The following is a 26494-nucleotide window of genomic DNA, read 5'->3' on the forward strand; positions in this document are numbered from 1 at the left end:
ACCTGGGGCTTTTTAAAATTAAGAAGTCAGAGGAATAAAGAGAAGCCAGTGGGTTAGACCAAGAAGGAACAACCGTTGGAATAGAAGGAAAAGCAGAAATATATAATGTGCTGGAAGCTAGGTAAAGAAAGCATTCTAAGGAGGAGAAAGTAATCATGTATGTCAAATGATGCTAATAGTCAGCTAAGATGAAGTCTGAAAATTGACCGTCTATCGCTTTGGAAGCCATCAGTGATTTCATGGAGCACTTTTCAGGGAGCAGTGGGATTAAAAAAAAAAAAAACAAAACTGTTGTTATGTCCTAAAGAGAATGGGAAGAAAGGAATTTAAAAGCTAAGGTAGGCTACATTTTTTAGGCTTTTTGAGTTAAAGGGAGCAGAAAAATGGGCCAGCAGCAGGAGGGAAATGGTGTTAAAGGTTTCATTTGGTTCTTCTGTTTTAAGTGGGAAGAAATTCCAGCATGTTTGCACTCTGTGTAAAGATGATCAGTATTCACCCACATCCAACTTTCCTCTCTTCTCTGGACACACAAAAAGATCAAATTTATGATCAGGTATGCCATGTAACTAGATATAGCCAAAGAAACATGAGTAGAAGTCATGGGTCACTTGTGGTTTGAGACAGTTAAAAGTAGGTATTAGTTCTTCATGTTCTTTCCCAACCATTTAACTTGGTGTCAAAGAACTCCAAGAACTCTGAGATGTTGAAACTGTAGCCCAGATCCCAAGTCACTGTTAGAGAAGAGTCATCTAACTCACATCAGACTCTGACATGAGTAAGAAATAAACCTTTATGTTAAGCCATTAAGAACTGGTGGTTGCTTCCACAGCACCGCCCAGCCTATCCTGACTAAGACTTGGGCTGCTGAGAATGTTTTAAAAGAGAAAGAAAACTTGATAATATAGAAGACAGAAGACCAATTGCTAACCAAATGCTCTTAGGTACTTGAAAGATGTTGGGATCTACTGACCAAGTAGACTCAACTTAGCAGACTCAACTTAGCAAGGCACATCCTTCTCTGAAAATGATCTCTGAGGTCTGACCCTGTGCTGTAGGTTCATAGCCCTTGAACTTTATAGGTTCCTGACAGAGGAGGAATGTTTGGATTGAGAGGTAGGATGGGGCCACAGAGATGGGAGGCAAACCAGTCGGGAAAAGAAAGAACCACAGGATTTCACAAAAGGAGAAAGCTCACTTCTCCAGCTCATCTTGGTGAATTCCCCCTGACTTTTCAGAAACGGTCCTCAAGAGATGACAGTTAAAGAGCTATAGAACCACTGGGCTGTTTGATAACCTAGAACACAAGCAAGTCACAGAAGATTCCAGTTATCGCTCTCTCACCATTTCCAAAGGTTTTAGGGTTTTGGAAAACATAATTGCATTTAATGACCTCCATTTCCACACGAGTTTGTAGAGAAGAGCAACACTGATGACCAGCTTCACTTGCAGGGCTGCTGTTCAAATTATTGAAATGCAATCTGTTAGACTTCTTCGAAGGATGGCGCTACATAAACAGGAGGCGTTATTATGCCCATAAAAGGAAAACACTGTCTTCTCTGATGAAATGGCTCTTACCTCAGAATCCTCATTAAAAGCTGTGGTGCAATTTTCCAGGTTGCATTAGTGAGACTTGGCAGCAGATGAAAAAAAAAAAAAAAAGGCAAATAAATAATAAGTCAAAATATCCCAGGTAACTAGTTGCTGGCAAGCAAGAAGTTTTCAAGTCCTAGAATCATGCTGATAATTTTGAAATGCCTAAAGGCAGAATTTATTTATAGTAACGTAAAGGTGACTTCCAGCCCTGAAATCTGGGCCTCAGTCTCAAATGGGGGTGTAATAAAGTGAAGCCAAGAAAAGAGGAGCGAATACTATTGTAATTCCACCTCCAAAGGCTGCTCAATGGTGCTGATACAGAGGGAGGGAAATCTGGTGTGAAAATAGCCACAGCAATAGCTAATTTTAAAACTGAAATGCATAAGCTGTTTCCAAACCTCTTACATTTTTTAAATCCTGAGGCCAGTAAGTCCTATTTAAAGAAACTTAGCAGAAATGCGCTCCTGTTTTGGCATAGTAGAAGGAGTTGAGTTGACAAAAACTAAGACATCTAAAAATTATTTTTAAGTGACCTGGTTTCAAAGCCAATTTAAGGATTCTTTCCACTACACCTATTTATCCCTGGATCATAGGAGATGACCTCAGTAGTCAACATTTTTAAATGGATTTAAACAAAGCTTTTGACCGTCAAGTTGTTTGCATTACATTTTATAAAATTAGTTACCGGCACATCTATTCAGTTCAAACCTCTTCGGTATATATATGTATTAAATGTTCCTTACATTTCTTTCCCCTATTATAGAGTCTCTTAGCTATTTCAATTAAGATTAATAATAGCTTTAAAGACAAAGTTCAGAGCTGTAAAGTTCGTCACTTGATCAGTAATCATAACTATTATTTTGTCATATTTAATCATAGAACCCAGGCCTTTAACAGGGTCCTCAATTAAACTTTTACTTCATGATAAGAAGTTAAATAGCAGGGGCGCCTAGGTGGCTCAGTGGGTTAACGCCTCTGCCTTCAGCTCAGGTCATGATCTCAGGGTGCTGGGATCGAGCCCCGCGTCGGGCTCTCTGCTCAACAGGGAGCCTGCTTCCTCCTCTCTCTCTGCCTACTTGTGATCTCTGTCTAATAAATAAATAAAATCTTTTTTAAAAAATTAAAAAATTTTAAAAAAAAGAAGTTAAAGAGCACTGGAGAGAGTTTTTAAAAATTATTTCCACTTCCCATCCAGATTACCAAAAAAAAAAAAAAATGTGTTAGAGAAACGTGGCCATCAGCCAAGGGTATTGTAGGTCATGCCAACATGAACTGGCAGCAAGCCATTGTCCAATTAGCATGGCTTCATCGTTGCAGAGTAATCACTCTCGAGTAGATGGTTGAGTCACTCATGATGTAGTGGTACTTCACTTGAGCCAGCTCTTCTTAGAATAGGTTTCTTGTTCACTGTTATTACCTGCCCTGCTTTGCCAATAAAAGCACAGGACCATTTAGGCTGGAAGCCAAACGGAAGAGAAACATCGATTATGTATCTTGTTTCTCTTTGCTTCCTGAAAACTGAGACTGCAATTAAACAGTGAAATCATGGTGTGTTTTTTAAATGAGTTACAAGAAAATACAGTTTCCACACCAAAATACTCAGTTTTGGAATCCAAGAGTCAGTTTGTATTCTGTCTTTTCTTTGGCAGCTTTAACACTGGACACAAATGTGAGGGTATCAGTAAAGTTACCTGATAATCTTAATGCATTCACATTCCGTTCAAAAAGTTGGAATTGTCACCAGACTGCTTCAGGTTTCAGCTTTATTGTTGAGGTGTCCATGACATTTCTGTTGGGAGTACGGTTGTACATGCAGACAGCTTTTGAAAGAGACCCTTCTTATGGTGAGAACACCTGGATTCTTGGTTGGACAAGCTGTAAACCAGGAAAATGATTCAGGAATTTCTTAATAAAATGGATCATATCCAGACATTGGAGTGGTGTGTGGCTGTCAGTAGAAAAGGCTGCTCTTAGAAGCACAAAGGAAGTAAAACAAAATTACTGGCAGTAATCAGTTAATACCTTATGTTTCTATCCTTGTTTGTTTTGGTTTTTAACCAAATCACAGGCTAGATCAAAGGTTGCATTGTTTTTGCTTTTAGGAGTGGAGCAATTAAATAATGGCACTTTTGGTTTCCTGATATCTCAGAAGTGTTCTTTTTCCTATTAACTCGGTGCATATAGTAAAACTTATCACTCTGCCATAGACTCCTAAAATATGTTGACAGTCTCTCTACCCGACGTTGGCACCAACTCCAAGCTAGCTGATCATTCGGGGAGCTTTACTGTCTGAGATGGACTTCTGTGTGCAGCCTGGCAAAGACTGTGTGTGAAAAGTTAATGCATTCAGCCCCCTGGGTGGGATGGAGCCAGGCCTCCAACGTGAGCACATTTTTTGACTGACTGGCAACAAAAAGAAATACCGGCAGCTGTTCCCAAGCAAGCCAGAAAGTTGGCCCAGGGGTGGGGGGAAAAAAAAAAAAAAAAAGCTGGGATTTAGCCAACAAAAGATTCCTGTGTTTAGAAGAAAATCAAAGGAAGGATTCAGAAGGGTCACAGTTACAGCTGAAGTAGCAACTATCTCATTTTGTCTTCTGCTTTGTAAAGGATGGTATAAAATACAATGGCAATTCATTTTTTTCTGATTATTTGAGTCTTCATTTTTGCTCTGTTGTTTCTTTTTTTCTTTTTTTTAAGATTTTATTTATTTATTTGCCAGAGAGAGAGAGAGAGAGAACAGGAAGGGCAGAAGGAGAAGCAGGCCCCCTGCTGAGCAAGGAGCCCAATGCGGGACTCGATCCCACCACGCTGGGATTATGACCTGAACCAAAGGCAGAGGCTTAACTGACTGAGACACCCACAAGGACTGAGCCACTGGTCCCTCTTTTTCAATTCTTTCTTTGCAAGGGCTGCTGACATATCATTCTTCCTAAAGACAATAGAGAGGTGATACCTTGCACGGAGCCAGCCTCAGCAAGCAGAACAGAGTAGGGCAGGCAGGTCTGTGAGAGCGGCAGCCACACACGCATAGGCTGAGCCGTGTTGAGTGACGTGGGTTGGAATGGAATTATGTGTGCAAGTCACTTCAGAGATCTGTCCGCAGAGGCTTCTGACGCCTTGCAACTGACCTATTATTCTTGTTTCATTGGTTATAAAAAGAGAAGGGTGGGGAAAAACAGAAAAGTTACTAAAGGGCCATGAAAATATCTGCTAAAAAAAGACAGGACTTTCAGGTCTTGCCACGTAATGATGAGAGCTCTAGTAGCAGACCGCTTCTTCCTTCCCAGGAGACACCTTAGACTGTGGGAATCTTCTTTCTCCCTAGAGAAGCTGTAGTCACCCAGGAGTTGAGCTGTGTGCCCTGTATAGGAAGGTGGGAAGACTAGGACTACGGAACACCAGGATTTAGGGTAAGAAGTTCATAGTTTGGGGAAATTAGTAGGGTACTAAAAGATATTTGAGGCGCACCTTTTGTAACTGTGGAGATTTGGGGGGTGACTTTAATCTGTCAGATTTACAAGATGTTCACAGAGAGAAAAGCGATGACCTTTCAAAGTTCTGTTTGACAAAGTATCTGTGTGCCTCTTATTTAAGGCGGTTATGGTAAATGTTGACCAGATGTTCTCATTCACAGAACAGAAGAAATAGTGTCCTCGCTACATCTGAGGGATTTCAGCTGTATTAAAGGAGAATTTTATAGCAGTGTAAGATGCTAGACACTGAAATAAGGTACAAAAAAATACAGAATTGGGATGCCTGGGTGGCTCAGTCGTTAAGCGTCTGCCTTCGGCTCAGGTCATGATCTCAGGGTCCTGGGATTAAGCCCCATATCAGGCTCCCTGCTCAGTGGGAGGCCTGCTTCTCCCCCTCCCACTTGCTCTGCTTGTGTTCCCCCCTCGCTCTCTGTCTCTCTTCTCTGTCAAATAAATAAATTAAATCTTTAAAAAACTTTTAAAAAAAATACAGAATTGGGGCGCCTGGATGGCTCAGTGGGTTAAAGCCTCTGCCTTCAGCTCAGGTCATGATTCCAGAGTTCTGGGATCGAGCCCCGCATCAGGCTCTCTGCTCTGCAGGGAGCCTGCTTCTCCCTCTCTCTCTGCCTGCCTCTCTGCCTACTTGTGATCTCTGTCTGTCAAATAAATAAATAAAATCTTTAACAAAAAATACAGAATTATCTTCAGAGGAGTTGGGGTGTGTATGTGTGGTATGTTTAAAACATATACTTACAAGGACAAGGTGGCTTAAGGAAAGCAATTCGTAGACGCAGAGGCATAGAACACATGACCCTTTTCATAGGTCACTTCTTTGGGGATTTACTTAGAAATATAAGGCAAGATCATTTCCTTCAAAGAGTTTACAATATTGTTGAAGAATCAAGATAAAACCAATGAAATCAAAGCTGAACAATTCAAGAGCATTCATTGTAGCTGTCAAGTATTGTTGGCCGTTGTTTGCAGTGTGGGAAAAGACGGGATTTTCTTTTCATTGCATCCGTGAAATTTAGACCACCTAAAACGAACACTCACAGGACCAATAGGACTTTCTTGGGGAGCACCTGGGGAGACACACTCCAGGAAAGGTCACAGACATGGCCAGAACCCAAAAGGAAGCATTCACGGGCATTGAGGAGCCAGCTTTGATAGCACAAATGGCAGAGTTAGGGAAGTAATTCAAAATATGTAAGAGTACATGGGGCCTTAGCATGAAAGAATAAAATTTAGACAAAAGAGTTTAATCTTGATCAGATAAGCAATAGAAATTCACTGAAATGTGAGCCAAGAAGCAACATAATGAAAAATAGTTTAAGGAATATCTGTTGAGCAATGCAATGGTTAAAGGATGGAACAACAAACTTACTCCACAGAGAGGGCACAGCCAGGAGATTCACCCTGATCCTAGCATGAGCTGAGAAAGGTCTGTGCCCTGGAGAGAAGACAGGGAGAATGATAGCACCTTCCACAGATCGCAGAAAATTAGACATGGGAACACACAGGAGGAGGAAAAAGGCCATGGACTGTTGATGGGTATCTGTGGGACTTTATATCTGCCAAAGGCACTGAGAGTACAGAACTGAAGAGACGGGTCTGAGGAACCCGGGGCCCCGGGCTCGCCCAGTCGTTAAGCATCTGCCTTCGGCTCCAGTCATGATCCCAGGGTCCTGGGATCAAGCCCCACATCGGGCTCCCTCCTCAGCAGGAAGCCTCCTTCTCCCTCTCCTACTCTCCCTGCTTGTGTTTCCTCTTTCTCTGTAGATAATGTAGATAATGGCCAAAATCACCAGGAAGCAATGGTCCTCAGAAAAGAGAAGAGTCATAGGGGCAGGCAGGGACAGAGATTAACTCTAACACTCAGACCGCCATTGCTGGTTTCTCTGCTAACAATGAGGTCTAGTCAGGAGTGTGGCTTTCATCTTATCTTCAGTAATTTGGGAAATATTTCATCTCCAACAGTTTATCTCACTGAGGCTACTATGTACAGAGATGTTCCCTAAATCACCTCTTAGGGAGTATGACACTCGAGTGATTCTATGAGCGTCACGTTTTACTTACTACACCTGCATATAAGGACCCACAGGGAGATACCAGATTTCTAGATCACAAAGCCCTTGCCTTGGGGTTATTTGTAATCTGGTATCACATGTTTTAAAATGCCAGGAACAGGGGCACCTGGGTGGCTCAGTGGGTTAAAGCCTCTGCCTTCGGCTCAGGTCATGATCTCAGGGTCCTGGGATCGAGCCCCGATTCGGGCTCCCTGTTCGACGGGGAGCCTGCTTCCTCCTCTTTCTCTCTCTGCGTGCCTCTCCCCCTACTTGAGATCTCTGTCTGTCAAATAAATAAATAAAATCTTTGAAAAAATAATGCCAGGAACAGATTTAGGCAAAGGTGATCGCTTATGAGTAAAACCATGGTGATGAATGTTTGATGGACATAATTGTAATACAAAGCAACACAGAGAGACACCAGGTAACAAAACATACACACTGTGTTCACACCCACACAGGCAGGGACCACTCTGAGCATCACTTGGTGGGCCAACCAGGCATCAGATGTCTTCGGATGCAAATATTCATTAAAATTACATCATTCCCAATGATGGATTCAGTGTACAGCTTGACTTCCTAAAGCCTTTTATACAGCTTCCAGTTATAGGAAAATCAAGGATTAGAGAAGAGAAATGGGCTTAACAGCACCATGAAGGAAGCAACAGGTCAAATGCAGGGGGTGCGCCTTTTTACAGGACAAATGGCCTGATTTCTTCAGTAAGTCAGTGTCATAAAAATGGGGCGAGGCTAAATTAAACAAGATTTAAGGGATTTAGAAACCAGATACAATATATGGTCCTGGAGTGGTTATTGGTTTGGACAACCAGTTATATAACTTTTGGGAGGAAATTGGAGAAATTCAAATGTGATCTAGGTAATTAAATGAAACTTTCTTAAAATGGAAAGCTGGTGCTAATGGGGAAAGGCGACTGGGGAATGATACACTGGTTGTATCTTGGTTTGGTTAAAAGATAATGTACGTGTGTGTGTGTAAAGAAAGAGCAGTAGGGGTGTGTGCTAAAATGTTAACAATGGTGACATGTGAATGGTAGAATATGATGGATTTTGTTTTGCTTGTCTGCATTTTCCACTTCCTACAGTATACATTATTACATTTCTGTAATAATAAAAGAGTTATTTGAACAGTTCAGTGGATAGAAGGGAAAGAAAAGAAGCAAGACCAAGTGAAGTTTGGAGAATAATATTGGAAGAATAAAACTTCAAATATGACTTTCTATGTGATTTCAGAGATTCTGTGGGCTTCATTGGTTTTCTCTCTAGAAGTGCCAGTGCTCTACCCAGCCCCCATGCTTTCTGGTCCCTTCTGTCCAGTCCAGAGATCTGCATTCTCCTAAGAAACTCCAGTACTTCCCTTGGGCTGAACAAACTTGTACTCACGTGAAAAACAACCAAAAAGCAACAGAGGGAATAGATTCCTTCTAGTTCCTTCTTGTGAAAAATTGAAGACCTTTCTTCATATTTAGGTTTACCCTTGGTCATTGAAACTTACAGATGCCCTTGCCTTTCTGTATGTTTTCCAGAGTGACGCTTCTGGAAATCACTAGTGTTATTTTAAATGGAAATAGCTCAGATGTTTTCCAAGTCTTTGACCCTATGCATCCCCAGGTAGAGAAGGAAAATCTCACCCTCCTGTCAAACCTTATGCAGCTTTGAGGAAAGGACAAGATGTGAAGAGTGTCTCTGCTTTCCTGTCAGCCTGGAGTACAAGTACTGAAACCAAAGAAAAGGAGGGTCCTTTCATAGGTATTTTCCAACATACATAAATATCTCTACAGAACCGCATCGGGAAGTTACTCAGTAACTTTTAGTATTTACATTAGGCCCTGGTTGTATACAGATTCTGGTCAGAGATGTGTCAGAATGTTCAGTAATAAGGACATGTTTTTATACTAATCAGAGGGATGATGACATTTTACAAAACTAACAGTAAAATGCTTCTTTCATCTTTAACTGGGCTTTATTAAAAGAAGATACCGCAAAGTCACTCCCCACCCCCAGATCCTGAGCAGCCTAGACCCCCGGGTGCCCCTGGAACTTAACCGCTTTCATTCCTCTCCATGTTTCCCATGTCAGAGGGAGCTATGCATAGGGGCCCTGCAGCAATAAGGTGGTTCCCCTCCATCGTGCCCAAAATCTGGGAGAAGACAACTGACACGTGTACGACTGAAATTTCAGAAGAGTGAGTCAGAATAGAAAGTAATGCTCTAATGGGTCTGCACCTGTAAGTCTCATGCCGGGGTTTAAAACAACTTTTACTTCATAAGCAAACTAATACCTCCTCTGCAGCCAGCAGAATGCTGGGTCTTCCTTACTTCCTCCTCCTCAGGGACCTCCAGAAATGTCTCCTCTTTTAAGTTGTTTTTTTTTTTTTTTAAGTGACTTTTTTCTTCAGTCAACTGTAGTTTTTTTACATGGGAGGTCTGCAGTATTTGATTCTTCTAATACCCATGTTTTGGTCAGTTCAGGCTGCCACCACAACATACCACAGATTGGGTGGCTTAAACAAAAATGTATTTTCTCACAGTTCTGGAGGCCGGAGGCTTATAGCAGCCACCTTCTCGCTGTGTCCTCACTTGGCCTTTCCTCTGTGCACAGAGAGAGAGCAGTGGGTCTCTTCTGTTCTCATAAAGACACCACTCCTGTGAGATCAAGGCCTCACCTTATGGCATCATTTAACCTTAATTATGTCCTTAATGACCCATCTCCAAATACACTCACATGAGAGATTAGGGATTCAAACTGTGGAGTTTAGTAGGGGATGTAATTCAGTCCATAACAATCCACTAAAAAATGATGGATTTGTACAAATATAAAACAACACATGTGCAAGATTATCCACATATGTACAACTATATAACCACATACAATGCGGTCATAAGAAAGAAAAAAAAAAAAAACAGCTCCATGTACTGATAAGGAGTAATTTCCAGGATATATTTTATTTTATTTTTTAAAGATTTTATTTATTTATTTGACAGACAGAGATCACAAGTAGGCAGAGACACAGGCAGAGAGAGAGGAAGGGAAGCAAGTTCCCTGCCAAGCAGAGAGCGCAGTGTGGGGCTCAATCCCAGGACCCTGGGATCATGACCTAAGCCGAAAGCAGAGGCTTTAACCCACTGAGCCACCCAGGCGCCCCCAGGATATATTTTAGAAGGCAAAAATAAGATGCAAAAGAACGCATACACTATATATGATATGGTCCTTTTGTGCAAGGAAAAAAGGAAAATAAGAATATATATTTATAATGTATAAAAGTATATGTATAACTTATAAGCATATACATGCATAAACACATTTGCAGATTTTATAAAAAGAAACAGAAAAGATAAAGAATTATGGAAAAAGTGACCTATTGAAAGGGGGTGAAAGGACTGAAAAGTTTAGGATAAGAGTGAAGCTCTGAGCATATCTTTTTGTTTGATGTTGACTTTTGAATTATTTAAATGTTTTACATAGGCAAATAATTAAAATTTAGGCAAAAAGATGAAAAGGAGCAAACCTAAAAATTTAAACAAACAAAAAACGAATTCACTGTATATTAAACTGGTTAGTAGAACACACAGAATAGAAGAATAAGTTAGATTAAGTTTTGCATCTGGTGCTATGACTAGACATCCCCTGTGGGACATTCTTCAAGACCGCTAGCCTGAACTTTGCAAAAACATCAGTGTCATGAAAGGCAGAGTGACAAGGGACTGTCCTAGGTAAACGCAATCAGTGACCTTTGATTGGCTCTCAGATTGAAAACAAATCTGTAAGGGACATCACTGGAGCAATTTAGAGACCCTGAATATAGACTGTATATTAGTTTATAATGTTACATCAACATTACTTTTCTTGGGTAGGAAAATGGTATTTTTTATATAGAATGTCCTTATTCTCAAGAGATATATGCTGAAGTATTTAGAGGTGAAAATGTACTTTATTTTCAGATGGTTCTGGAAAGAAATGTGTGTGTGTGTGTGTGTGTGTGTGTATGTGTGTGTGTACACGTTGATAGTAAAGAGAGTACATAAATTGAGCAAAATTGAATAGTTGGTGAATCCAGATTAATGGCATAAGAATGTACATTTCTTTCATTTTTTTCTATAGATTGAAATATTCAGGTTAGAAAGTCGGGGCAAACATAATTGATGTGAACTGATCTTGTCCTGAAGGTGCTCCGTTCATTCAGGAAGCATTCACAGAGCACCTACTCTGGGCCAAACCCTGTTGTAAGAGTTGGGCATCTTGCGTAGGATAGGACAGAGTAAGTTGGAGTTCTCCTGGACCTACATTTTAGTAGGAAATACAAAAAAGAAAACAAGATAACTTTAGACTGTGGTAAGTGCTAAAAACAAAATCAACAGGGTGATATGATAAACAGCCATCAACGGGAGAGGCAGGATTAAACAGGGTGGCCTGGGAAGGCTTCCCCAAGGAGGCAGCCTTTGAGCGGAGACCTGAATGGCCAGAAAGAGCCATTCATCTCTTCAACAGATTTGCACTGAGCACTGGCTGTGTACAGGTAAGCTCGATACCTTCACAAAGTTTATCCTCCCTCTAGGGTTTACATATGGTAAACAGGAAGAGTACGTTGGTGATCAGTGTTACAAGGGAAAAGAAAGCGGGGAGGGGACTAGTTCATGAGGACAGGAGTTGAAATTCTAGATAGAGGAGCTCAGAAAGGTCTCACCAAGCAGGCAACACAGAGAGACCAGGGTGAGAGCTAGGGCTAGGAGGAGACAGATCACAGCACCGCCGATAGGCTGCTTCGTGACTGGCTTCCCTTCGGGGGAGTAGGAGTCTTTTGGCGGTTTCTGGCTAGAACAGGGATGTAATCCAGCTTACTTTTCCAAAGGATGCTCTGGATGCAGGTTTGAGAATAGGCAGCAAAGGGTCAAGGGCAGAAGCAGGGATAGGACCGAAGCCTCTCCGACAATCACCTAAACGAGAGGTGGTTTAGACAAGAACGTAGCAGGGAGGGGAGGCCAAGGTTTGGATTCCGACTCTGTTTTGAAGGCAAAGCTGCCAGAATTTCCCACTAACTGATTGGAAGTGGGATACGGGAGAGAGAAAAGGATCCAAGATAAATGAGGGTTTTGGCTGCAATACCCGAAGGATAGGAGTTGCCTTGAACTGAGGGTGGGAAGGAAAGTTTGCCCCGGGAGCAGGTTTAAGAGAGGAAACAAGGGTTTTGGGGGGGGGGGGGGTTAAGATCAGGGATTGGTCAGCAGTCTGGTGGAGGGAAAACGTGAAACCAGAAAGACCTACTGAGAATTTCACAGCAGGCTTGGGCAAGGATAATTAGGATTGCCTGGTAGACGTCTTTCCATAGAATTTTTTTTTAATTAATTAATTTATTTTTACAAATAAACCTACTGGCACGTTGAGCTCTGTCAGGTCAGATGAGAAGGTTACCTCCCAGGGCACGGTCTTCTGACTCTAAGAGTCGGGCTCCCACGCGGAGCTGCTGTAGAAAGCCTCCCTCGTTCTGGGTGCTGGCTGGAAGTTTCGGTGGGAAAGGAGGAATTCGTGCCGAAGATGTGGCCCTAGTCACAGTAACGCGTGAGGCAGTGTTGCTGGGGGTGGCCCTGCAGGGTTCAGCCCGAGTGTAACAGTGGTTCCCAGACATTTTTTGCCAATGACCCCTTTGACATGTGACCAGATTCCACAGGCTGTCTTTCAGTTGGAACCCAAACTTCCCTTCCTTCCATGCCCCACGCCTGCGTCCATGAGGGACACACATTCTAAGCATATTTCGTTCCTCAAGAGCAGGCTCTGGCAGCTTTGAAACTCTTCATTAGCATTCCATTGCCTCATCTGCTCTCGCGCCAAGATTCCGACAGAGGCTGCTCTCAAAATAAGGAGGCCTTATTTATTCCAATTCTCCCTCCCCCAGGAAGATGCTGAGAGCTTTTCGTGAGAATTCTTCAAAAATTGCTGAGATTCTGTGGACTTCAGAGAATGTACTTAAAATGGGGACTCTGGTAACGAGGGCCCTCACTAGAAACTCGCTGGTGGAGATGAGGGGCCTTGAACCCGCTGTGGTCTGGAGGGCCCTCGTTGTCGTTCTGCCCACTGTGGTCCAGCCCAAGAGAACACTCCGGGAGACCATCTTTTTTTGGTCGAGAGCAGAAACAGAGGGGAGGTGGGTTGGCCCTCTCCCTCTCATTCTTCATACCTGTTCTTCCCATCTCCCTGGACTTAATGCAAAAGCCGTGTTAGTGAAATAAACCAGTCACCAAAAGATAAATACTGCATGAGTCCACGTATATGACATACCTGAAGTAGTCAGATTTACAGAGACAGAAAAAGAATGGTGGTAACCAGGGCCTGGGGGATGGAAAGGGAAGGGGGTTGTTTAATGGTTACAGTAGTTCAGATTTTCAAAATAAAAAAAGTCCTGGAGATCAGTGTCACAGCAATGAATATACATAATACGACTGAATTGTGCACTTAAAAATGATCATGGTGGTAAATTTTATGGTACATGTTTTTTACACAATTTTTTTAGTCACATTAACATTACTTCCATGGAAGGAAAAAATACTCAAGCTCTAAAACTCGAATGCCTTAGGACAGAGTAAACAGGCAGAGTCCATGGGTTAAGGTTTTTATGTTATAACCATGGCTGTTTCTATCATCCACCTCCTCGTGATTCTGCAGGATGGACATACCTGTGGTGTGTGTGTCTCTGGGTCTAGGTGGAAGCACTCCAGCATTTTCTAGACACTTATTCATCCTTTTGAGGGGCTCAGCTACACACTGAGCCTGATACAATTTTGTCTTTTAAAGAAAGACCAAAGAATATATATACAATGGAGTACTATGCAGCCCTAAGAAATGAAATCTTGCCATTTGCGATGACATGGATGGAACTAGAGGGTATTGTGCTAAGGGAAATAAGTCAATCAGAGAAAGAAAATTAGCATATGATCTTACTGATATGAGGAATTTGAGAGGCAGGTTGGGGGGTTGTGGGGGAAGGGAGGGAAAAAATGAAAAAAGATGGGACTGGGGAGGGAAACAAACCATAAGAGAGTTTTAAACGCAGGAAACAAACTGAGGGTTGTTGGAGGGGGGAGGAGAGGGCAGTAGGAGGGATGGGGTGACTGGGTGATGGACACTGGGGAGAGTATGTGCTATGGTGTGTGCTGTGAATTGTATAAGACTGATGAATCACAGACCTGTACCCCTGAAACAAATAATACATTATATGTCAATTTAAAAAGAAAAGAAATTCCAAATTGCAGCATGAAATACTCAGGGTCACGTAACGGACTACTGGAAAATCCAGGATGCCCATGTCTACCTCAGGCCTGGTCCCAGAATCACTCTTTCTCTTTATCTCAGGCAACCCCTGCTCTCTGGCCAGGAGTAGTTCTTATTAAAGAGCATGGATTTTATGAAGCAGGAGGATTAGAAGAGTAGTGTCTTGAAAGCAACAGCTCCCATACCAACCAGTTTAGCCCTGGGCAAATCCCTGAACCCCTGAGCCTAGCTCCTGGGGATAATATGAATGCTTTGTAGGATAGGAGTGAGTACCTGGGACATGGGACATGGGTCTTTTGTTCATGGTCATCATCATGATTCATGGTAGGAAAAAGGCTTCAGAATCCCCCTTGAGACACCCAGCATGCCCACTGGGTAGTCCCCTGCTGGGCTTAATGTTGAGCAGGTCTAGGTCAGCTCTACTTGGCACAGATTTCTATTCCAGCTCCTACTGTTACTTGCTTCAAATACAATTGTCTCTTAGCCCAAAACTTACTGAAATTCAGCCTCTTTTATGCTTCATACACACTTGGGCCCCTTTTCTAACCAGTTATTGAATTGTACAATTCCCTGGGTCCCGTAGAGTCTGGCCCCCATGGGTTCCTCAGTCTGTATTAGAAGGTTATTTTTGGATCTTAGGATTTACTTCAATCCTTTTTGGGGGAAAAAAAAAAGTATGATATTATTTGAAATTGTAACTTGCTTTGAGTTAAAGATTTCTGAAAGAGCATGATCATCTTAGCATCTAAGGCTTTTTTCCTGCTCTGTCTTAATAGAACGTAGAGGGGCAGCCTCTGTATGAGCCTGGCCATCTGTGATCAAAGGCCAGTGTCAAGAGAAGGTCCCTCCACTGCCAGCTCCGCAACAGGAAGCCCTAGTTCAATTGTTCATTGCAACTTTGTGTCTAGATTTTGAGTTAGAATCATTAATGAGATAGCAAGGTCAGAGACCTGGAAAAACTACCCATAAGATTCCAACCCAGATTCGAGTCCTAAGACTAACATACGGCTATATGAGAGCTAGCACGGGTGATCTCCAGGAACCTCGTTGGACCCATCATTGCACGAGCATCTCTGTTGCCTTGGCTTCAGGTTGCTGGTACAGAGCTGTGTTCTCTCGTAAGTTCTGACCATTCTTGATAATTTAGAGCTGTCGACCATGAGCATCAACCATGAGTAAATCCCAGTACTTACTGCCATGTTTTCGAGCATATTCTGTACCTCATCTCACTTCTTCGATTGCCTTGTGTCCTTCATCTCTTCTACTTGTGGTCAGGACCTCTGGTTTCTTTTCTCCTTCTTAGCAAAGATATCAGGATTACCTGGTTCAGTACTAAAACCTGTGCAAGAGATTATTAAGGAGGAAGGGCTTTGGGCTATTTTCTCCTGCTATTTTCAAGGTGTATAGAATGACAGGGCGTGTACAAGTTTTATGATATTATTAAGTGGCTGTTGTGTCAAGCCCAGGAAAATACAAGATGGGACATGCTGCTATCCGTTTAAACAAAACTGTAGGTCCATGGGACTGACTGCACTCCTCCGACAGGTCTAAATAGATAAGAGCTTACTTGTTCAGCACAGGAAGATCATGCCTGGAAATAATGCCTGTATAAATGACTTGAAACTCAGTCCGCTAAGTCTGCATTTGTTTAATTTCAAGGTTCTTCAACTATACAGTTGAATTTTTGTTGAATAGGTCTGATGGCCTTTGAAAACTTACATACTTAGGAAATCACTGACTTTTTTATTTTTTTAAATATTGCCTTCCACTACATTCTATGAAGACTCCCTGTGTTCTCTGTAAATGTTCATGATCTCAGCAGACTGGTTGGACTAGGCCAGCATTCCAAACTAAAGTAGCTTGACGGATGTGCCATTCATAGACTCACAGGAGACTTGGGGAAGTTCAAAAAAGCTCTGTTTGTTTTGCCAACTCACAAGTCCATATATTTTGGCAGTGGTATCCAAAGTAAATGAAAATATTATCAGCCTTGTCTTTCTTCCTTGTCAAGATTTGTATGAAGTGTTTAAGGAACACTAAGAACCATAAGTCCTCTTAATTATTGTGGAGAAACAGTGAGGAGTGTCACAGATTACAGGTTAGAAAATAAGGCATGTTAGAAGTCATCTAGTCCAATCTCCCACCCAGTTTGGAATCCCTTTATTATAGGACATAGGGATCTCTCCAGCCTCTGCTGGAACACTTCCAGCAATGCGGAGCTCACCATCCCTCAAGAACTGCTTCCATTTTGTCATCTGCAATTACTAGAAAATTCTTCCTCATTTGTGCCAGATATCTACATCCCTTACATTTTTATTTGTGACCTTATTTATGCCCTCTGGAATGAAAGAGAACAAGTTTCATCTCTTCTTCTCATAATAGCCCATTAGCTCTCGAAAGACAGCTCTTCCGTGGGGCCTGTAAATCTTGCTTTCTCGGGATTTAACAGCTGGGTTCCGTCTATCACATAGATTCAGTGCTCTTCATGATCCTTGTTGGTCGGGCCTGCTCTTAACACGCAGCACTAAATGCTAGAGTCTCGATGTGATCTGAAGAGTAAAGAACAGAGGAAAGCTATAACCCCTTCCCTGCGTTAGACATGTCTTGGGGTAGCAAGAATTGTGCTAAGTTTCCCGGCCTCTGTGTCAGTGTCCTGACTCACCTTATTAAGCCAGCACTTTCCCATCCTGTCCTCACAAAATGGACTTCTTTTAAGATTTTTAATCCATACAGGATTAAAAAATTTTGGATTTTTTAATCCACACAGGATTTGATGTCTATTTTTATTAAAATGGGTCTTTACATTTTACCCCATACTATCAGCCTGTGGTCATTCTTTGGGATCTTGATTCCCTCTCCTGAAGTATCTGACCAGCTTGCCACCCACATTGTCTCCTAGTCAGATATAGAACTTAACTGTAACAGAGCAGACAACAGAAGCCATGGTCACATCACCAGACAACTTTCCTTCAGGTTGAAGTTGACATTAATCCGTCATCCAGCTACTGGTCATTTAATTTTACTACATTCCAGATCCCGTTGTTTCATATTATTCAAAGTGTGACTTAAGATATATCAGCTGCCTTGCTGGAATCCTGGGATGCTATTTCTGGTGCATTCTCTGAGCAGTAATCCTATCAAAACCAGAAATGAAGTTATTTTGGCATGACTTGTTCCTAATGAAGCTTGAATCATCTGCCACTTTCCTGTCTAGGCTCTGAGTGGGTGACAGTTTGCCGAGCCCGGAAAGATCAAATATACGGTTCAAATGGAAGTGCTGTTCAGAGACTTGGTTTTACTCATGAAGAGTATCAAAACTTCCAGAGAGCAGGTGGAAAGATTTCAGAGTGCCACATGCACATTTGAATTGAGTGACAGTGAAATGTCAGGGAAAAGTCTCCTGCATTATGTGTATACATCGTAAAAATGAAAAGAAAACCGTGGGGCGCCTGGCTGGCTCAGTCGGTGGAGCATGCGACTCTTGATCTCGGAGTGTGAGCTTGAGCCCCGCGTTGGATGTAGAGATGACTTAAAAATAAAATCTTCAGGAAAAAAAAGAAAAAGAAAACCGAAAAAATAATAATACTGTGACTACAATTCTTGGAAAGATGGCTGATAAGACTGAGATATGATGTAAAAACAGAAAAGGAGTGCCCGGGTGGCTCAGTCATTAAGCATCTGCCTTTGGCTCAGGTCATGATCCCAAGGTCCTGGGATCCAGCCCCGCGGCGGGCTCCCTGCTCGGCGGGAAGCCTGCTTCTCCCACTCCCACTCCCCCTACTTGTGTTCCCTCTCTTGATGTGTCTCTCTCTCTGTCAATTAAATAAATAAAATTTAAAAAAAAAACAAAAACAAAACAGAAAAGGAGGCAGGATATTAGAAAAACAAAAACTCTTGAGTTCCTGATGCCCACAGTGCCCCAAATCTCTATGAAAGAGAGGGTGTGTGCAGTAGGAAGGTAGTGGGGAGGCAACCCCATCCAGGCTAGGAGTCGAGAGCAGGGATTCTAAGGGGAAATAGGTTTAAAATGGTTCCTTGATCATGGGATGGGTTTATAAATCCCACAGAATGAAACTCAGATTAAAAACACACACCAGGGGCGCCTGGGTGGCTCAGTGGGTTAAAGCCTCTCCCTGCGGCTCAGGTCATGATCTCAGGATCCTGGGAACGAGTCCTGCATCGGGCTCTCTGCTCTGCAGAGCAGAGAGCCTGCTTCCTCCTCCTCTCTCTCTCTCTGCCTGCCTCTCTGCCTACTTGTGATCTCTGTCTGTCAAATAAATAAATAAATCTTTTAAAAAATAATAAATAATAATATTTATAAAAACACACACCAGGAATGCTATGAAGTGTGTAAACCTGGCGATTCACATACCTGTACCCCGGGGGTTAAAAATATATTATATGTTTATAAAAAATAAAAAATTATTTAAAACACACACACACACACACACACACACATACACACACACACACACACACACACACACACACACACACACACCAGGGGCACCTGGGTGGCTCAGTGGGTTGAAGCCTCTGCCCTCGGCTCAGGTCATGGTCTCAGGGTCCTGGGATCGAGCCTCACATTGGGCTCTCTGCTCAGCGGGGAGCCTGCTTCCCCCTCTCTTTCTGCCTGCCTCTGCCTACTTGTGATCTCTCTCTCTCTCTCTGTCAAATAAATAAATAAATAAATTTTTTAAAAATGAATAAATAAATAATAAAAATAAAAACACAAACCAAGAAGTGCTCACTTGGGCAGCACATACACTACAACTAGAAGGATACAGACAGGGTTAGCATGGCCCAGGTGTGAGGATGACACACAGGTTCATGAAGAAGTACCATGTAAAACACACACACACACACACACAGAAAGAGCCGCCTCAGAAACTCCCCCAGTGATGCTGAGTTCAGGTCACCTCCAACATCAGTCTTCCTTACCTTCTCTTTCTATTTCCCCATTTTAGTCTTTCTCAGATACCAGGGTCCTGAGAAAGCCTTTCCAGGTCCTGCCATACGAGGACTGGGTTCTACAGGCAACAGCCCATGGACTCTGTCCCTCCAGCAACGTCCCTGTTTTCAAAGAGCTATACTTCAGTCCCTCAAGCTCCCTCTCTCCAGCACCAGGAATGACTGAATCCTGGAAAATACTGCTGTAGCGTTATTTTTGGCTCCCTTCCTTCCCGCCCTGTGTCTGCCTGCTCATCGACAACCATTAACAGCTGTTAGAGGGGGCTTTCAATTGCCTGGCTTCTTGCTGAAGTGTTTTAACACCGGGTTTCTAAGAGCTCGGCTACGCTCTAGAGGTGAGAGAAAAATGGCAGAAGAGTTACATAAAGCCCCCTTCATTTGGGGAGCCAGGTTTCCTCCCCTCCCCCTTTTTTTTTTTTTGCAAGAAAAATAAGCCTCTGACAAGAGCTGTAGAGGCGCCGCCCAGCTGCATCCCTGTAGAGTCGATTCTGATGATCTCATGTGGCAGCCCTAGAGGCAGCCCTGTGCCATTAGCAGGAACACAGTCGAGGAGTTCCGATGTCTATGCATCGTTGACGTTGAGCATTTTCCCATTCCCACCCTCGCTGAGCTGCTGGAATTCTGGACTAGACACAGAGGAGGTAGCCTGGCAGCACAGAGATTAGAAGATGCCAACAGGACCCCCTGAGGCCATGCACAAGCCTGTACCCCAATCAGCGTCTTCCAGGAGCCCGCTGCTGCCATGAGACTGCCGGCTGGCCCTCTCCATTGTTTACTTCCCTACGAAGGACGGATAAGTACAGTAGACATTTGGAAAGTTCTGAGCTCCTCGGAAATGTTAATCCATTGATCCTCACTAGCCCCAGAAGAGATGATGATGTTGTTCCTGATCCAGGATAAACCCTTCATGCCTACCAACACTTTACCACCTTTGGCTACTTCACTCCATGCCTCCTACCCCCAGCGGGGACTAACGCACAGTCCTGTCCCCATGTTTCAGACTAGAAAACAGGAAAGGCCCTGTTCAAATGTCTTCGACGTCAACACTTAGCCAGAATAATAGTTCAGTCTCCTAATCCCAGTGTTTTCTCAAAATACAGGTATGTGTAGCACAACATGGAAGTGAGATGATCTCAAGTGACGTATGAAGAACTTTTTTCAAAATCATTGTGTTTCTTTTAATATGTATTAGAAAAAGCATAACCTGAGATTTCACGGACAGTCTTGCTTAGGATAGATTTCTTTCTGAGCTAAATTTATTTAAGGAAGAAAGTGAGTTGCATTAAAGAAAATACTAAAAATTGTGACCGCGGGTCCCAAGTCTCTGTAGTTTAGGAAACACTTCATAATTCAGCACTTTTCCTTGCACAAGTGCAAGCACTCTTCCTTGTCCACAAGACAAGAATCTGTCTTGTACAATATCTACCCAAACGAAGCCACAGTGGCATCTTACTGGGAACACAGGGTCATGCCTATTTTCATAAGTTTTGTATAAAATACGGGAGTAGGCTTTTGCATTAAGTACATTTAGATGAAAACACTTCTTGTGTGTGTTAATTTCCATCAACATTCTTGGTTATCTGATTTATGTATTATTTCCAAAACACCCTAGCTCTCCTGCTTAGGTCCCTAAGTATCTATACCACCCCCTCTCCTGTCTGTAGCCCTCCTAATGGCGAGGTTACAGCATAATGCTCTACCTGACAACTGTTATGTTGCAGAATTTCTTCAGGACTAGCTAAGATGATTTGCACCTCTATATCAGTTTTCTGTAACCACATACCTCTCCCCACTCCTTTCCTTCTCCTGTTTCAGCTCAGCGAAGTTCCAAGACCTATTTGTTTGCTCTTGTGGGTATCCTTATAATTTAAATTTTCTTCCAGGGGTGCCTGGATGGCTCAGTGGGTTAAAGCCTCTGCCTTCGGCTCAGGTCATGATCCCAGGGTCCTGGGATCAAGCCCCGCATCAGGTTCTCTGCTCAGCGGGGAGCCTGCTTCCTCCTCTCTCTCTGCCTGCCTCTCTGCCTACTTGTGATCTCTGTCTGTCAAATAAATAAATAAAATCTTAAAAAAAAAAAAAAAGAAAAATGTTCTTCCAAAGAATGGTTATGGAGGGCAATGGGTTTGATAACAATAACCCCAACTTCTGTTGCTAAAATTGTAGGAGACAGAGGGGATATATGGCATGAGATGAGCCAGGACAAGTCAGTTGAGCCCAATTCTGAAGAGCCTTGAATGCCAGTGTGAAACGGGCCTGTTTTTAATGCTGCAGGAAGCGGGGAAATAAAGTGATGGTCACTGAGAAGATTAGTCAGGCAACAATACAAAGGAAGAATCAGGGAGAAAGAGACAATGGCCAAGTTGTTACAGTGGTCTAAGCAAAAAGTAAGAAGGCCATGAAGGAAGTCATGTTTGTTTGAAAAGAAAGATACAGATGCCTTTTAAGGACTGAAGAGTAACAGAAAAGTCTTAAAATTGTATCATGATTTTCAAGCAGACGTCATTGACGAAATTGTTGATTATCTATTTCTTCTAGATCAGTGCTATTCAGTAACATTTTCTATGATGATAAAAATGTTTTCCTACATGGTCCAATATGATAGCCACTAGCCACATGTGACTACTGAGCATTTGCAATGTGGCTAGTGTGACTAATCAGTGTGAATTTTCTAATCGTATTTAATTTTAATTAATTATAATGTAAATAGCCACACGTGGTTAGTGACCATCATGTTGGACTAACCACCCTAGTGCAGGCCTTGAGTACAAGGGCCAGCTATCTCACCTGACTTGTTTGCCATTCTGTCCCTAGAGCTTGTATTGTCTGTCACATAGTAGGTACTTAATAAATATTTGTTAAGTGAAAGAATAAAAAGAAACCTTATGAAGCAGAGGCAAAAATTATGTCCTGTTCGAATCAATATGCTCCTTTATGGAGAATTTTGGCCCCTACACAAAAGAGGAGGTTGGAGATTTCCCACACACATTTAGAACATTTCCCAAATGTTTAAACTGAAGCTCTCAGCTTGTGCAAGTGGAATAAAATCAAGGCAAGGGGATAGATGAAAGTCAGCCATGTGGTGGGAAAACCCAAGCCCAAGGTCTGTTCTTTCGGTCCCTAACTTCTTGGTTTTCGTTTCTGGCTATTGTAGAAATTGATAGCACCCAGCCTCTTCTTGAAATATGTGAGGGTAATGATCAGCATGAAAAAATGTCTTTTATGAGGAATGATAAAAAGAAAATGTGTTAGAGTGGCTTGGTTACATGGCTGTAGAAATACAGGGAGGTCTACACATGATCTGGAGTGAGGGGCTCAGGAACTTAAGCCCCATGACCTTGGGCAAGTTGTTTAAGCTCTCCAAACCACAGTTTCATAGAAAATGAGAAAAGGAATCATAAACACTTCACTTACCAAGCTGTTGGGAGGAAGTAATGATATAATAATAGGAAAATTCATGGTTCATAATCCATAAAATTCCATTCAGAGGTTTATTTTAATTCACACAGACTGGAGTTATATCTAAATGTATGTCGGAGAGACACAGTTATATTAAAATATAATTCTGATACATGCCTTCTAGAAAATGAAAAATAAGAAGTCCTCAAATTCCAGCTACCTATATCCAAAACAAAATCTAAACAATCCCAAAAAAGACTTTTATTTCTCTTAACATTAAAAAAAAAAAAATTCTGGAAAAGCTGATCCCACAACCTCCTTCCAGTAGCTTATTATGACTCAGTAGTGCTTGTTGCCAGGAATTTCTTTGTCTTTCCACCATCTCCCTGCCCTTTTAGATTCAGTGGCGGCGTCCCCTTCCCCATCTGCCCGGGACCACCTCCCACTTGTCACTGCTCCCCTTCATACCCTTATCTTACCTCCTCTGCTCTGTGCTTCCATCACCTGCCTCAGGCCCCCTTGTCTTAGCCTTAAATGTTAGGCCCTTTTCTTCTCTTTCTTCAAACTCCCAACTTCCGCAGTACCTGTAGCCATCTATTAGGAAATGCCTCTGGGTGCCTGGGTGGCTCAGTCCGTTCAGCATCTGCCTTCAGCTCAGGTCATGATCTCAAGGTCCTGCAATCCAGTCCCACATCGGGCTCCTTGCTCAGGGGGAGTCTGTTTCTCCCTCTCCCTCTGCCCCGCCCCTCCCAACTCGTGCTCACTCTCTCTCAAATAAATAAAATCTAGGAAGGAAGGGAAGGGAAAAGGAAAGGAGAAACCTCTCCAGCAACCCGAATCTCCCAGGACCACCAGTTTACCCTCCTCACCCCTCATTTCCCTTTCTTTACTCTCCATGATGGTAGCAAAGAACTAGTCATCACTCCACATGTATGGACCATCCACAGACAGAGGTCTGTGTAACCCTGTCAAATAACATCACACCGGCTTAGGTGTTCCATGTAGGTAACCACTACTTCCAGAAAGTTTCAAAACTTGGCCTGTATGTCATAATCGCATTCTGTTCCCCAAATCCAGGATTGTAAGGAGATTCCTGTTGAAGATAGTTATTCAGTTGCCACTAGAATTACTTTCTCGTAGTGCATAAATCCCATTTCTTTTTCCTAATTATGACCACTTTTCTGGTCTTTTGTCATTTTTTTTTTCCAGAGTTGAACATTCTTATTAAAATAAAGGACCATACCTGTGCACAATCCAAATAATTGCTAATCAGTTCAGGGAACATGTGTCAGTTTTCAGGTTTTGCCTGAAAACTCCCCCACTGACAACATATTCTCTTTCTAACCAGTTTCAAAGACAGGAATCTCTAGAGATCCTGTTGGTTTTCATCATACATAAGATTAAATAATTATTTAATTCTTATATTTGGGGGTCTATCTTTTCTTCTTTTTTTCTTTCCAAATATTTTCTTTCCGAAATATTGACATCTAATTAAGCCTCACCAAAATGTACACCATTTGCCACCTTTAAACTTTTATTCTAATTCAAATGTCTCTTTATGGCTAGTATGTGGAAAAATAAGGCCACCCTAACCCCAGTGATTGGTAAAAATACTGAAAATTCAGCCCTCCTTATGGTGAGACTAGTTCATTGCTGGCTAGTCAATAGTATGACAACTGATTGCATTGGTAAAAGGGTAAAGTGGTAAGTATACTGAAATTATACAAGACAAAACCATTGAAAATAATGTATTTTAAAATCCTGTTATATTCAGAAATATAAGTTATACAGACTTAACATAGAAGATAAAGCAGCAGAACAAGCTCAAGACTTAAGACCTTCTAATGGAAGCCAGTAGGGTTCTACAAACGCATAGTTAGGTGATCACACTACCCAAGACCTGGGTTCACAGGCATGTGTCCTCAGGGCTGAAAAGCAGCAGAGAAAATCACACCTGGCCCTTCTTTTCACTCCAGAGGGTTGCTGATCAGACTTGAAACCGTGGTAGTAAGGATTAGCCCCTGTAGTCTAGCTGTGTTCCCAGACCCACCACTGGGAGCAGACTAATCAGATGATTATATTCATAATAATCCATCAATTAAGGTCCTTATGAAGAAATTGTATATAAAAGTCCTGCATACAACCAAATATAAGCCCACGTTCATTCAGAAGACCAGGTGCGCTTTTCACTTTTCATTTTACTAAAGCTGGGAGTCGGTGGGAGTCCTCCCCTGAAACACTCAGATTCTTTTTTTAATATGCAAGTTACATGACTGTAAAAAGAGTCTTTGTTTCACATTTGCAATACTTGAAACATTTCCATTGTCTCATGCATTGGTCTATGTAGATGCAGGTTGTATTTTTGGTGGTCCATTGTCTGAGGAAAGAAAGCTAGGATGGGCAGTCTGGATAAATTGCATTCCCAGAGTTTCTTAAGAAATTAGTTGTTTGAGGGTGCCTGGGTGCCACAGTCTGTTAAGTGTCTGCCTTTGACTTAGGTTGTGATCTCGGGGTCCTGGGATCGAGCCCCACATCAGGCTCCCTGTTCAGTGGGGAGTCTGCTTCTCCCTCTCCCTGCTTGTGCGTGCACACACTCTCTCTCTCTCTCTCAGATAAATAAATAAATAAAATCTTAAAAAAAAAAAAAAAAGAAATTAGTTGTTTGAATTTAAAGTGTGTTTTTTTCTATAAATAGGTTATAAATCATGATTACTTTCCTAAATCTGCTCTCAAATCTGTATCACCTTTCATTTTTTAAAACTTATTCAATGACCAGATATTTATCATCATGCAAAGAGAGAAAGAAAGTAATCCTTTAGGAATAAGTGAAGGGCTATGAAAGTACAAGGGAACAGAAGATCATTCTAAGGAGAGAGGACATCATGGAGGAGAGGAGGTACAGGTGGGATGTCCAGGGGTGGGAAAAGGCCACCTAGGGCCAGTGTCCTCTCCTCCCCCATTATATGCCTGTAGCACCTTCTCTGTATTTCTGTCACAGCACCTATGGGATTGTATGGTAATTGAATCATTGCTTGTCTGTCCCCTCATCTAGACAGTAAGATCCTTGAGTCAGATTTCTATGTGGTGGAGGTGATATTTTCAGTCTGCAAATCGACCATCTAGAACAATGCCAGCATGATAGCCAGTTGGTTAATGTTTATCAAATAAAAGAAGGGCATCCTTTAGCAAAGTTCTGGAGGCAGAAAAATGTGTGGCATGTATTAGATGGGAAAGAGAGGGAGGAATGTAATGGAGTCTGGAGGACAACAAAAAGGATTTCACAGGATTCTAGTTCTGGGGTCCTTTTTTTCAGGCAAACCTAAGTTCTATTCATTTTGTATTTTTTATGGGAAAATATTTTTGGAGTTCCAGCTAAGGAGCCCATTTTCTCCCAGTCTCAGGGATGCATAAGCTTCCTCTGTGGAGGGATAGAAATCTCTATGGATGGGTTTTAAGGAGCCAGTGGGATCGACTCCAGCAACCACCACGGGTGTTCACAACTGGAGAACAAGGGGCAGTTTCTCCGGTGAGCCTTCCTGAAGACTTGTCTGCCGTTCACTTTTAAGCACAGCTTATTCACAAAGTGGGGGCTGTTTTGTAAGTCAGGGGCAGCATGTGTTTCATAAAAGCCCTTTCAGGGGGAGCCTGGGTGGCTCAATGGGTTAAAGCCTCTGCCTTCAGCTCAGGTCATGATCCCAGGGTCCTGGGATCAAG

The 26494-nt window shown here is 42.3% G+C and overlaps 1 protein-coding gene, 1 long non-coding RNA gene and 1 other non-coding gene across 9 annotated transcripts in view; 2 read left to right on the forward strand and 1 right to left on the reverse strand.

Moving 5' to 3' along the window:
• BACH2 (BTB domain and CNC homolog 2) overlaps positions 1–26494 on the forward strand; it is a 353955-nt gene that overhangs the window by 282844 nt on the left and 44617 nt on the right. The gene's annotated exons all lie outside the window — the stretch shown is intronic.
• On the reverse strand, positions 10463–12733 carry LOC116588227. Its single transcript, XR_004284854.1, has 3 exons — positions 12521–12733; positions 11990–12084; positions 10463–11430 (listed from the first exon to the last, which is right to left on the reverse strand). It is a non-coding gene; the product is annotated as an uncharacterized LOC116588227 (long non-coding RNA).
• Positions 19157–19263, forward strand: LOC116589597. The gene has a single exon (XR_004285361.1). It is a non-coding gene; the product is annotated as a U6 spliceosomal RNA (small nuclear RNA).

This window comes from Mustela erminea, chromosome 4, assembly GCF_009829155.1.
Source record: "Mustela erminea isolate mMusErm1 chromosome 4, mMusErm1.Pri, whole genome shotgun sequence".
NCBI lineage: Eukaryota > Metazoa > Chordata > Mammalia > Carnivora > Mustelidae > Mustela > Mustela erminea.